Raw genomic sequence first — 13,768 nt, 5'->3', positions numbered from 1 at the left:
GTGGCCATGGAAGAGCGATGTGCTTAATGAGCCATGACGGAGGAAAGCCAGATGGCGCCTGTGCGAGTAACTGTGCGCGTAACCACACGCTTTAGGCCACACAAAAAGCGTGTGGTCAGCTTTTTGAAGCTCACTAACTAAAAGTCTCACCAGTGCAGCGCATGGGCTGGCTCAGGCGAGACCTAAAAATGAAAGCAAATGCAGGAAAAATAAATTAGGCTCAAACTGTATCAAGTGAAAACAAGCATTAAAAATGCAATAGGTCTCACCTTTGATTAAATGAAAGCCATTTGCTTTGCTATACAATACCATTAGCAAAGCAAATGGCTTTAACTGAATCAAAGGCGAGACCTGTTGCATTTTCAATGCTTGTTATGTTTTACAAATCAGGGATAGTTAGCAGTTGTTTCAAGAAGGCAGCTTAATTAATACGCAAGCTACTGGGTTTAAAAATTGCATTTTATGTATCTACAAACTGCCTGTTCTGGAATTCTCTGCTGAGGAGCGCTGTCATTCTGTGCGCTGGTTTGAAGTCAAATTGTAGTCTTTCTTCTATTTTTGTGAAATGTCCCAGTTTTTGGCTTTAAAATTCTGGTTACCCTATCCTTCTGGGACGTGAGATGGCCCTTGCCCCAGGGGGGCATGTTTGGCCCAGTTTTCCAGGCGCCTCTCTCGGATGGTGTCACGCCCCCTCCCCCCAGGGGATGCCTCGGGCATGGTTTAGGTCACATCCTGAGCTGCACCGCTCCCGGTTTTGGGAACGAAGGGCTCGGAGTGTTGGTGGGGGCCCCTGGAGGGCTGGCAGTCACAGGGGGGGGGGGGGGGGAACAGTCACAAGTCCAGTGTAACATCAGGAGGGATGACGTCAGTGTTTGCTGTGTCCAGCTGTTCAGTTTACAGCCAGATGTCACCAAACGATGTAAGGTTGTTATTGTGAAGCAAACTTAGTGCTTTTTGCCAAATGATGTTGTGTTTGATTTGAGAATAAACATGTTCTGACAACGCGCTCTCAAACACCAGCTTCCGGCTTCCATGGTCTCAGGTCAGGTGTCGTTGTTGGTACCTTGCCCTTGGGGCCACCAGGCCCTACAAAGAGTGGCTTTAGACCCCAGTACGAGTGAAGCTTGGATTCAATCTGCGCTGGTTTTAAAACCAGCGTCTACGAGGAGCCAAGCGCTATATGGGCTGCGTGTGGTTTTAACCAAGGTGCTTTCCACCAGGTTTAATTGGTGGATCCGACCGAAGCTACACTGAAAAGCAGAGCACAAGGTTTGCAAAACATCCTTTTAAACATGTGCGTCTTAATTGTCCTAACGCTTTTTGGCCGCACCAACCATTGTTTCCCTCACTCATCTTTTAATGCCCACCCTCCCAAAAAAGGAACATTTGCTCTTATTTTTGCTCCGCCTCTTGTAAATGCATCTCTCTCAGTATTGCTCCTCTCTGTTTAAGCTGCTTGTTTTTGCACCCCCTCTCTGCATATATATACAAGCACTGTTTGCATCCATCGGATCTTACTTGTAATGCTGTATGTTTCTCCTTTCACTCTCACTACATTGTACCCCTGATTTGACCACTAGATTTATTATCACTTTGTTTGTGCACTCTAGTACTCGTATGTAAAGTGCTATGACGCCGCCTGGCCTTCTAGACACTATACAACAATATCTCGAAAACACAATAATTAATAATTTACGACAGAGGAATACATTTGGTGCAAAGCGACGACCTACATCTGACGTAAATTTCATTTGTGCCAGGGTTTTTTGCACGCGATTATCTCACGTGTCTAAATTACGAAGTTTGTGGTAAAAAACAAAACTCCATCACGTCAAAAAACAATGGTATGTTGGGACTGAAATTGAAGTCTACAAGTAAAAACGAACAAATTCAAACAAACACACAGGCTACAGGAAGGTGAAGAAAAGAACAGACGAGGAACAAAGGAAACTCGAGCCGCATGCACTGAACACAGAGCTGCGTCTTTGGGGTTTGCCATATTGTGAGCCTGGGCCTCTGGCTTTGTGGGAGCGGGCTCAGTTGCACCAGGGGGGTTACAGAAAAGCGATGCTCAGTGCTAACCAGGAGCTAAAACACGAATCAAGAGCAGAACAGAAAAAAAGTCTGACTATTTACAATAACAGTAAAGAGTGAACATAACAAACTGTTATTGCAATAATTTAGTTGGCAAGCCGAGGGCCGTGTGCCACTGCTCCCAACCCATCGCACCCATAATTGTAGTTTACAGGGGAACTTTCGGGTCAACCACCCCTCCCCCAAGCTATGCCTGCCCCACTCCTACCTGCAACTCGGCCCATTCTGTCTCCCAACGACATTTTCTCAGCCTCAAAGCGCGTCTACTCGTCAGAAAGAGAGCCGAAGACAAGGAGCGGAAAAGGGAGAGGCAGAGGAAAGCCTATGGACAGAAAAGACGAGGAGAGGAATACATGCAATCAAAATGGAAAACAGACAACACTGTGAGAGAATGCGTAATGTAGGCAGACAGAGAAAGATCTATAGAGTTAACACTGAAAGGCTTTGGAAGATGAAAGCCGCTGTATTAGAATTAGGCACTTGCGATTTACATCTAAACATCAAAGGGCGGCTGCCGTGATAGCCGCTGTATTAGAATTTGGCACTTGCGATTTACATCTAAACATCAAAGGACGGGTGCCGCGATATTAGAATTAGGCACTCGCGATTACATCAAAGGGCTGGTGCCGCCATAGCTGCAGAAGTAAAGCAATCGGGAAAAAGTGTGCATTTTATTTCGATTGCTTTACTTTTGAAGCTATCGCGGCACCCGCGTTTCAGCTTTACATGTTTAAGGCTAAAGCGGGGTGCCGCGGCCACTGTACAGCAAAGTAAGACAGTTTCATTAAAGAACCACTCGGATCACATTTTCTTGGAGCCGTGAACTTGCCAAATAATTCACCTCCTTCCCAAAACAAGAAACAAAAGAGAGCAGGGTACAAAAACAGGAAATGATAGCGCAGGTAGACAAACAGGCAACCATGAAGATTACAGGTACAAAACAATTAAAAACAGGCAACAATAGAAAGCATGCAGGGGGCTCAGAAACGCAAACTCTTCGCCTACTACAGGACTGCCAACGCGCCACGCTAGCAGTCAGCAGCAGGGCAGACGCTGTGGGTTACAGCAGTTCTATGGAACGCGCGCACGCGAGAAGAGACAGAAGGAGGACTCAAGCAAATAGTGCTTACAGAGAAATTGAAGGAGGCTGTGTCCCTGCTCAAGTAAACGATCCAATCCCGGTGGGCTGGCCAAAAGCGGACAGGGTTGCAACCCTCAGTATAATGATTGCCTCAGGTGCAATCATTACACTGTGTTTTGCATCAGCCATGATGTAAAACGACGTGCACCAATCCAAATTGCAGGCGGAGCAGCGACACGACTTCTGGAATCGTATCGATTCCAAGAAGCCCTCGTATGACAAACGCAGCGCATGCGCTGCTTTCGCCAGGCCGAGACCTAAAAAGGTTTAGCATCGGTAGAGGAGAAAACCCAGAGCTCTCAAGTGATAAGGTAGACTATTACATATTAACCTTTTTCACTAAATCAGAAATGTGATCAAATTGTAATGGTAACAGGAATACAATTATGCACAATCAATACCTCCAGAGCCAAGTCTTTAAAAAATAATAAAGTGCTGCATAATCACAATAGGATCAAGGCTTTGAAAACATTCACAAAACCTGAAAAAAACAGGACCAATTCAGGTCAAAATTAAATTGAACAAGGAAAAAATATCAAATAAAATGTAGGTTTTGGTGTGTCACAACTAATATTGGATAATTCAGCAGGCATTACAGGTATGCATCAATTACCGCACATCTCAGAATCATGATTTTCGTACAAACTCAATTTTGTGCATGAATTGAGATGTTCCAACTACTCAGAATATGCACCTTTTTTTCTCTAAATACATGTGCATCTAAAGTGCGTTCCCAAATTCACTTCGGGTTTCTTTTAGCATAATAGAAAATAATAGGCTGCTTTAACATTTGAGTTATTAAGCCAGAGTAATTCAATTGTGTTGATTTTTATAACCCCACTGCCTTCAGCCAGAAATTAGCAATGGTCACTTTTGCTTCTTGCTGGTTGCTTCCCCAAATATACTGGCACCATAGATCATTTCTTTATGGTGTTTTCTCTGGGTATTAATAGCAATGAAAATCCACTCCTGTGGTAATTACTCACTATAAATGGCAGTTATAGGCTAGATTGAAGTTACATTATGAGGGGAAAGGGCTGTTCGCATTTGTCAATGCACAGCAGCATGTGTGCATTTGTTCCACAAATTTCACCCGATACATACAGATACACACTCACTGGTCCAGATCGCAACATGTACTGTCTCACTGGTGTCCACTACATGTACACTCCTCACCGATTTCCGGCCAAACCCGTCTATAAAAAAAGCCACACAAGAGGATTCTTTTCACATCATCCATCTGCTTAGAAAGTGACATTACTTCCTGCCTTCGCCCTATTGCGCATAAACTCTTCAGAGTGTTCCATTACCCTGGCGGCCCCAACAAAAGGTGGACACAGACAAGGGCGTTGCATGTTAGCCCTTGTTCTACAGCAACTCACAATGTAGGATAAAATCATGTGAATTACCCAGCATCACCACAGTGCCAATCTCCACAATCATACCCAGATGTACACGATCCAAACATATAGCATTTGCGCAACACATAGACCCAAGCTTGTAAGCATATCACTAACTACCACACATCCTCAAACTACAGAAACATAAAAGCTCATGCTACTTAGCACTCCCTCTGCAGTACTTAAAGCACTAGGCATTGCAGACCTCATCACCTATCACAAGCTGGACATCCTCTTTATCTCAGAAACATGGTTAATGCCAATATCTTCGCATAGCCTAGATATCCTTCTTCCAACAGGCTACAGCATCCATTATTTGGACCATGCACATGAGAAGGAAGGAGGCGTCGGTGTCATCCATAAGTCCTCCTGGTCCTGCACCTTAGACAAGACAGTAACACTCAAATGCATGGAGCTGCTGACATTCCATTTCCGACTCTCTGCAACTTAGACTGCCACCTTCCATCTTATCTACAGATCTTACGGGCAGAACAAGGAATTCACTGATAAATTCTCAGATCTCCTCACCATGTCATCCATCTGACATGCCAACATCATCCTCTTGGGTGACTTCAACCTCCCAGACAATACAAGCTCCAAAAAAAAAAAACCATTCAAAACACCCTCTTCCACCTCACTGATACACTTAAAGTGGTACAGAATGCCACACAAACAAAACACATCAAATGCTGCATCCTCAACTTTGCCTTTTCAACATCACCAACAATCCAATGCAAATCATCCATATCCCTGAAAAGGACTGGCCACTTTGCCATTCCTATCTCCCTGCTCAGCGTCCTACTAACAAAGCAAACACATAGGAGAAGACGAAACCTTTAAATCCTTCAACACCTTTTCTATAGATAACCTAATACTTGAAATCATCTCTCTCACTATCAACTCCACATCCGACACCAACATCCTTCTAAACAACTTCAAAATTTTTGGGGGAAGCTGTGAGAACATCCACACCCCAATCACAACATGCAGGTGGAAACCAAAGTCTTCAGCACCCTTGTAATCGAAATACTTTGATTACAATAAACGATCCATCCGCAGACGGAAAAGAAGATGTAAGAAAAACAGAATCCCAAGAACCTCTTGATACTGAAGTCCCTCCGCATACCACGCAGACAGGTCATCACATCAGCCAAAGCAAAGTAGTATACCAACACCATCAATGAAGCCAACAGAAGCAGAATGTTGTTCACGACGATCAAGCACTGCATCAACCCCCTGCTGCATCCACCTTCACCTCTATCCACAAAAACGTGCAATACAATTAACCTATTCTTCAGTGAAAAAATACTGAAGATCTAATAGCACATCAACATTGACCCCACCAAGCCTGCTTTGTCTCTTACATAGATCCCTTTCCATTAAATCCTGCAATTCTCAGCTTTCAATGCACTCTTGCCAAGATCTCACTGATGTACTCAACTCCCTCAAAGATACTTTCTAGGAAGATAATGTCTCACCATCATCTTTCATCAAAGCTCTCTCTGGGGATCTTCTCTTACCCATTCTTATCATTGTCAATGTATCCCTCATTTATGGCACCTTCCAATAAGCTCTCAAGACAGGCCAGATACTCGCATTCTTAAAGAAACCTACAGTAGACCTTGATGACCTTGCAAACTACAGGCCCATCACTCAAGTCCCATTCATCAGCAAGATAATTGAAAAGGCAGTACAAGTTCAGCTCCATGATCACATCAATGCTAAGCAGGTCCTTCACGTTGTGGCATGGAAACCACTTCCTCACACATCAAAGATGATACCCTCTTGACCACAGACGAAGATGATCCCTGCCTCCTGTAATTGCTGACTCTCTCAGCTGCCTTCAACGGTCGAGCAATCTACTCTCATAGGCACCCTGGACTATTGAATCAATTCACAGGCAATGACCTTTACTAGTTCTCTTTCTACCTTTCCAACAGACACCAGTTTGTTCACAGGGGCACCTCCAAATAACAGAAGATACATTTCAACTGTGGAGGCACTCAGGGTTCCGTACTGTCTTCTGCCATCTTCACCTCTTACAGCAAGGCGCTTGGTGCTCTGCTCACAGATAACAGCATCATGATTTACCAATATGCCAATGAGACACAACTCTACTTGAAAATCTCCTCTTCTACAGAGATCCAACACCTCAAACACTGCATGCACATCATCCAAACCCAGATGTCCATTGTCTATTCGAAGCTCAACCCTACCAGACAGAATTCCTGTTATTTACCAAGAACAACAAATAAACAAAACTATAGTACAAAGCTGACTCAAAAAATTGAACCTGACAGCTTTGAACCTTAACTTTCACCTAATGCCCAGTCACTTATATTCACCCTGAATACCAGCCTCATCCTCAAGGAACACATTTCCAAACAAACAAAGATGACCTGGTACCAGCTCTCTCTTCTAAAAAAAAGTCAAACAATTTCTTCCAGAAAGAGAATTAAGAACTGCTGTTCAAGCTCTTGATTGAGTGTACTCTTGCATCTGGATGGTGGTAATGCTCAACTACATGGACTCCCAGACTCCACACTGGCACCCTTGAGGGGCATCCTACACACTGCAGTATGCCTAATTTAAAGCCTGGAGGAATACGATTACTCTACACCCATCCTGATGGAACTCCATTGGTTCCTCTTTCCAGCCCACACCATCTTCAGAGCTACCTGCATCATTTACAAAATCATCACGATCAGCATCCCTGCTTATGTTGAATATAAGCTTACCATCTCTGGGGCTTCTTGGCACACCTGCAGTAAGGTCCCCATCAGCCTGCAGCCCAAGCAGCATGAAAAAGAAAAAACAAGACAGAAGGCTTTTTCCATCTATGCACCTAGTATCTGGAACAGCTTCCCTGTATACAGCAGATCACCACAAAACAGCTGCTATTTAGGAACAAGTTAACGACGCTCCACTTTAAAAACTGCCTTAACCATCCACAAACTAGCTTTCTCTTCTATTGTTGACTTTACACAGGTCTTTCACCATGTACAGAACTCTGCTGCCTTTTCGCTAGATTTGTGCTTTAGCAATATCATATAGATACATACTCTCGCAAAATTTAGAATGCAACTAGAAAATAGCAATTAATGGCAGCATTCTCAATGTCTCCATGGAGCACTCCACAAACTCAGAGTCGAAGTTGTCGCTCACCCTGCTGCTCATGTTCACCAGCTGGCATCTGACTGCCTGAGGCCCCTGCTTAGCAACTATTGCCTTTCATTCAAACTATGAATAGTTTAAACTGTGTGCTTTTTATTAAAACGGTGTTGCTGTTCTGTATTCTCCAGTCGCTTAGGTCGTGCTGCAACATTTTTGCAGTTTTTTTCTCCTGCTAGCCCCGGTCAGGACTAGACATGGAGGCCGCAACCAGGATGTGGGCAGCAGGTGCACCTTAGGCAAGCCCGTCTGTGCCTGGACCACAGCCGGCACAAGGAACCCTGACTCCTCCACCCCCTGCAGCTACATCACCGCAGGCCTCCGAGCCCTGGATCCTGGGCGCACCAATGACAATTGCTGCAGCGCATCACTATGCACCACCAGAGGACCTTTCTCCTGCCAGTACTGCTGTTTCACGTGCAACACCAAAGCAACCAACAATGCCAGAGACTCTGCAAACATGACTGCGTCCACCACGCTGACTGAGACCAACACGGCACACCTCCAGTGCAGTGCCACTCAATGCTCAATTGCTCGGCAAACACGCCACGGAGATCTGGGACATGAGGTCTTCCCTCACCCCAGACGTCATCTTGCTCACAGAGACCTGGATGAACCATCGCCACCCTCGAAGGCTACAGGATAACACACTGGGATAGAACCAACAAAACCAGACGTGGAATTCCCATCATCTACAAAGACACCATCCGCTGTACAACCTCCCCACACAACTTCTCAACTTCCAACTCCACATGGATGGAAAAAACACCATCAGAGGCACCGTTGCTTACAGACCACAAGGACCACGTACCAGCTTCTGCAATGCAATTCACGACCTCATCGCCATTTACTACTGCGAGCACTAAATCTTCCTAGGGAATCTCAACTTCCACCTCAATGGCTCCAGTGATACCAACACAACCGACCTCCTGGAAAGCATGAGCGACACTGGCCTAAAGGAACTTCTCATCGACCCTACACACATCGCAGAAAACATGCACAATGCCATTATTAAGTCCAGAAACAGATTCAAGTACAAAGACGTCTCACAGCTTCCCTGGATCGATCAGTACAGCATCCACTTCACCATCTTAGCACCAACCTACAGCATGCCCCTCAGCTCTACGCACAGAAACTGGAAAAAGAAATAAGAAGCCCAATGGAACAACGCTCTCAACTCCCACTTCCCAGACATAACATCCACTCCAAATATGGCTGCCAAGAACGTCTACCAGTGGATCACAGAATGCGCTGACACCATTGCCCCGGCCAGGACAGCCAAATCCAAAAGACCGGCCAGAAGAACCAACTTGTTTACTGTGAAATCCACCAAATGTCACTGCCGGCAACTAAAAAGGAAGTGGTGCGCCAGCAAAGTGATGGAAGTCCACACCACCTTCAAGACAACACTTAACCAGTACTACTGCCTCCTGAAAGAAGCAAAGAAGAACACCCTAGCAGACCGCGTAGAAGCCAGCACAAACCACAGCAAGGAGCTCTTTGCCATCGAGAAGGAGTTCTTCCATGCCGCAGCCACCGAGAAAGACATCACCCCCTCCCAAGAACTGACACACCCTGGCAGACGTCTTCCATGACATGATCTCAGTCATTCATTCATATATGAAAACTGCAAACCCCAACGACCCCCACCGCCAACGGCATCAGCCTGCTCACACCCACAAAACTAACCCCAAACTTCTGCTCATCCATTGGGACCCTCTCACTACTCAAGCCATGATCTCAATCATGAACTCCGTACACTCACAAGCACCCAATGACTCCTGTCCCCACCACGTCTTCAACTCCAGGAGCAAGCCAATCGGCGACGAGCTCAAGAAAGTCCTGAACACCTCTATCACCTGGGCCTCCTTCCCAAAGAACAGGAAACACGCTAAGGTGAAGCACTCCCGAAGAAACCTTCTGCCAACCGAGCAGAGCCGAAGAAATACCGGCCCATCTCCCTGCTCCCCTTTCCAGCGAAGGTTCTCGAGAACGCAATCAACTAGCTTCTCACTGAACTGGAACACAACAACCTCCTGGACCTCTCTCAATCTGGATTTCGAACCAACTACAGCGCCAAACAGCCCTGACTGCAGCCACCGACAACATCTGGGCCATCCTGGACCAAGGTGAAACAGCAGCTCTCATCCTTCTGGACCCGTCAGCCGCTTCAATACCTCTCATATCACATACTGATCAACAGACTCAACCATATCAGAATCCAGGGAGATGTCCTCAAATGGATCACCTCATACCTTACCGGAAGAACCCACAGAATCCGTCTCCCACCGTTCACCTCGGAACCCAAAAAGATCATCTGCAGCATCCCCCACGGATGATCTCTCAGACCCCTCTTCAATGCTTGCATGACCCCCTTGGCCAACAATGTCAGATCGCACGGACTCAACATCATCTCCTACGCCAATGATGCCCAGCTCCTCCTCTTGCTGTCAGAAGACCCCTCCACCACCAGAGCCAATTTTCACAGTTGGGTGGTGAATGTCATCGAATGGATGAAGGACAAAAGTCTCAAGCTCAACTCAGACAAGATGGAATTCTTCATCTTTGGGAACAACACCTCGCTATGAAATGAAGCATGGTGGCCTACTGAGCTCGACCCTTCCCCCACCCCGGCAGACCACACCCTCAACTTCAGCATCATCCTGGACAGCAAATTACCTATGAAAAAGCAGGTCAATGCCGTCTCATCCACCTGCTTCCACACCCTTCGCATGCTCCACAAGAACTTCAGGAGGCCCTCAGTCAACACCAGAAGGACCGTCATACAGGCACTAGTCACCAGCAGGCAGGCCTACGGGAAAACACTCTACGTAGGAATCACCGCAAGCCTCCTGAAAAGACTACAGACAATACAAAACGTATCCGCATGAATCACACACAAGCGCTCCTGTGATTCAGGAAAGAACTCAAGACTCGACTGTTCGAATAAATAGATCATCACGAAGCAGCTACCAATCCAGCTCGTGATTTGCTGCGTTTTATAAATCCCTGATTGAATGTCTGATCAAATTCCTTTTTACATTGCAAGAGGACACAAGCTACTCATAACACTTTTAGAATCTGTATCTTAATATACTGTCCCCACATGACAATTAAGGATAGGATAGGATATGAGTTTTTAAAGCGCTCGAATGTCGTGGCGTCTTGGCGATAGTAAGTGTGGAGATGAATCAGTCTTAAGCGAGCACTTCCTTAAAACAACCATGTCTTCAGGACCTTCCTGAAGCGTTGATAGTTTGGTACAGATCTTAAGAAAAGAGGGAGCTCGTTCCAGAGTCTTGCGGCGCAGTTTGAGAAGGCTCTTCCACCCCACCTAGCTCTCCTAATCCTGCTCACCTGAAGAAGACTCAGGGTGCTGGATCTTAGGGCATGGCCGGGGATAGTGGGAATCAACATTTTCTGAATGTCTTTAGCCCCTCCCCCGAAGACGGCTTTATGGACTAGGCATAACGCCTTGAATTCCACACGTTGTTGTACGGGGAGCCAGTGTAAAGTTCAAATTCCCGCCGAGATGGATTGATCTCTAGGAATGTCCAAAAGCAGTCTCGCGGCGGCATTCTGCAAAGACTGTAACCTACTCAACTGGGCCTTGTTTATCCCCAACAGTAGGGTGTTACAATAGTCCAGCTTGGACAGCAGAAGCGCCACCACCACTCTGTTACGTAGCTCTGACGTATTAAAAGGGAAGATCTTTCTCAAGGTCTTTATTAAGAAGAAGTATTACGAGGCAAGGCTGTTCACCTGGGCCGATAAATTTAGCTGACAGTCGAACAGCACGCCAAGGTTTCTCACCTTGGACACGGGGCAGGGGCCTTCACCAGCCTTCAGGGGCCACCAGGAGTCGTTCCACAGGGGCTGCCCCTGGCCAAACTCAATGATCTCAGTGTTGTCTATTGATCTTCAGGAAGCTCTGGTTCATCCAGGTCATAATTTCCAGAAGGCACATGTGAAATCTAGCAGCTGTGTCATCTGATTGATTGGCCGTCGATATTATGAGCTGGGAATCGTCCGCGTAGGACACTAGGGCAAAACCATGCTTCCCAATGTTTCTGGCCAGAGTGGTAACATAGATGTTAAACAGCGTGGGTGATAGCGCTGATCCCTGAGGGACCCCACACGGGAGATGGAAACTGTCGGACTGAAGGCCATCCCAATTTAAGCTCTGCTCCCGTCCCTCCAGCAATAGGTCTCAAACACAAGTAGTTAGCATGCCTTGAACCAAAGAGCTTTAATTTGTCAATATTAACGGTTATTGAGTTTTCAGTTGAACATTTGGGTAACTGTTCTAAGGAAGCACTGCAACTCCACTGATGCCCTTACTTACAATTAGCATATATTGATAAAACAGCGCTTATTTAACTTTGTAAGAAAGATGACCACACTGAACATTCAATTGCATTCTCACTTTCTCCTTGATAACAATATACACACTCTTGCTATCATGTCGATGAAGAATTCTGCAACAGTGTAAAAATTCAATGTGTATTCCATTTACTACGGTGCTCAAAAATCCACAGTAGCAAAATATCTTCCTAATAGCAAACTTAAATAAAATTAAATAGGAACGTCTAAATAAGAACATGTAACGTTACTAGCCTGCATAAAACATTTATTGAGTTGCAAGACCACTACTAATTCGAGGGACAAAAAAACTACAAACACTGCAAGACTATTTTCTCATCTCTAAAGGCTATAGGGTGGCTTGTGTGAGCACGTTTATTTGCCACTCATTGTTAAAGTCGCATTCTGCATTTGTGGCTCTCTGTGAGCTGACGGTCCTCTCATACATCCAAGAACTAATAAATACCTAATCTCCTTATAGAGAGGCCAACCAGGAACGCCACAGTGCAAATATAACTAACTGTATGGAGAAGCTGTAATCTTTGGCAAGGAGGCCAGTCAATAGGAGAGGTAGTAACACGGCCAGTGTCCGTGCTTGGGATCAGCAGTGCATGGCCAAAACACGAAACAACAGCGGTTCTCGAGCAAAAGAACCCACATACTTTTCGTGGCGGTGAAGTAGGGAAAGCACGGGTTGGTGACAGTAACGAAATAAACCATATGGCACAAGCAATACGTGTCAGCGGCGCAAGAGAAATGGGCAGCGATGAATGGAATATGGGGCAGCAGTGAAAGTGTAATAAGATGAGCAGATAAAGTGGTCACCGGGCGCAGTGACAGTCTACGGCCGGGGTGACAGAATACAGTGGCCGAGCTGTCATCATCACCGATGGGTCTGTGTGCAACAGCTGGCAGAACTGTGAGTAGGTAAGAGGAAGTACACGCCAGTGCCCGGCCAGTCAGGAGGCACTGTAAAATCCAGGATAGGTGCCACTACTGCCTACACAACAAGCCACCCCCGCCCCCCTTGTAAACCAGAAGATTACCGCACATGAGCCTTACCTGCTGTCTTGCCGCAGAAGAGCTCCAACATAACCGTGCTTCTACACTGCTTTCAGCTTGAAAAAACATTAATATGCGAAGACAAGAGCAGGTAATAAGAAAGCTAGTTTTAAACTGATTGACAGGCCACCATTCGACAGTGGGAGGGTCTATGTGGCTGTGCTTCTCAGTGAGTTTTGGGATTGGTTACAAAAAAAACATACGTCCCGAAAAGACGGCCCACCCATCCTCCTAAGAAAACCTTGCGGCACCGGAAGAGAGCTACTGTCGATGCACCGGAAATTATCTCTTTGTGCTCCGGAAAGTAATGGCCCAGTTGCACGTGAGCCGGCTCCACTTGCTTTCATTATCCGGTTAAAGTGCTCTGAGTTCCCGTTTACGGTAATTGTACTCTGGCACAGGAGAGAAACCTGGCTGCCATAGGACACCAAATATCAAGCAACACTGACGGCAACCTTAAGAGCTACCGGTCGATGACTGTAGTTATGTTTTGGGTAGTGCGTTAAGCTTAGGGTCCTTCCTGGTGTGTGCTTTCTGT

General features: G+C 46.0%; 1 protein-coding gene across 4 annotated transcripts in view; it reads right to left on the bottom strand.

Moving 5' to 3' along the window:
* VPS54 (VPS54 subunit of GARP complex) overlaps window positions 1–13,526 on the bottom strand; it is a 541,872-nt gene extending 528,346 nt beyond the window's left edge. The window contains exon 1 of one of the 4 annotated variants that reach the window (XM_085612543.1): window positions 13,231–13,526. The gene's annotated coding sequence lies outside the window, so the exon portion shown is untranslated. The remainder of the gene's footprint in view (window positions 1–13,230) is intronic. The other 3 variants (XM_085612546.1, XM_085612547.1, XM_085612544.1) reach the window with 3 other exon arrangements.
* Window positions 13,527–13,768: the final 242 nt, after the last annotated feature.

This window comes from Triturus cristatus, chromosome 6, assembly GCF_964204655.1.
Source record: "Triturus cristatus chromosome 6, aTriCri1.1, whole genome shotgun sequence".
Classification (NCBI taxonomy): Eukaryota; Metazoa; Chordata; class Amphibia; order Caudata; family Salamandridae; genus Triturus; species Triturus cristatus.
Note: the sequence above shows the minus strand (reverse complement) of the source record. Positions and strands in the feature narration are given on the sequence as shown.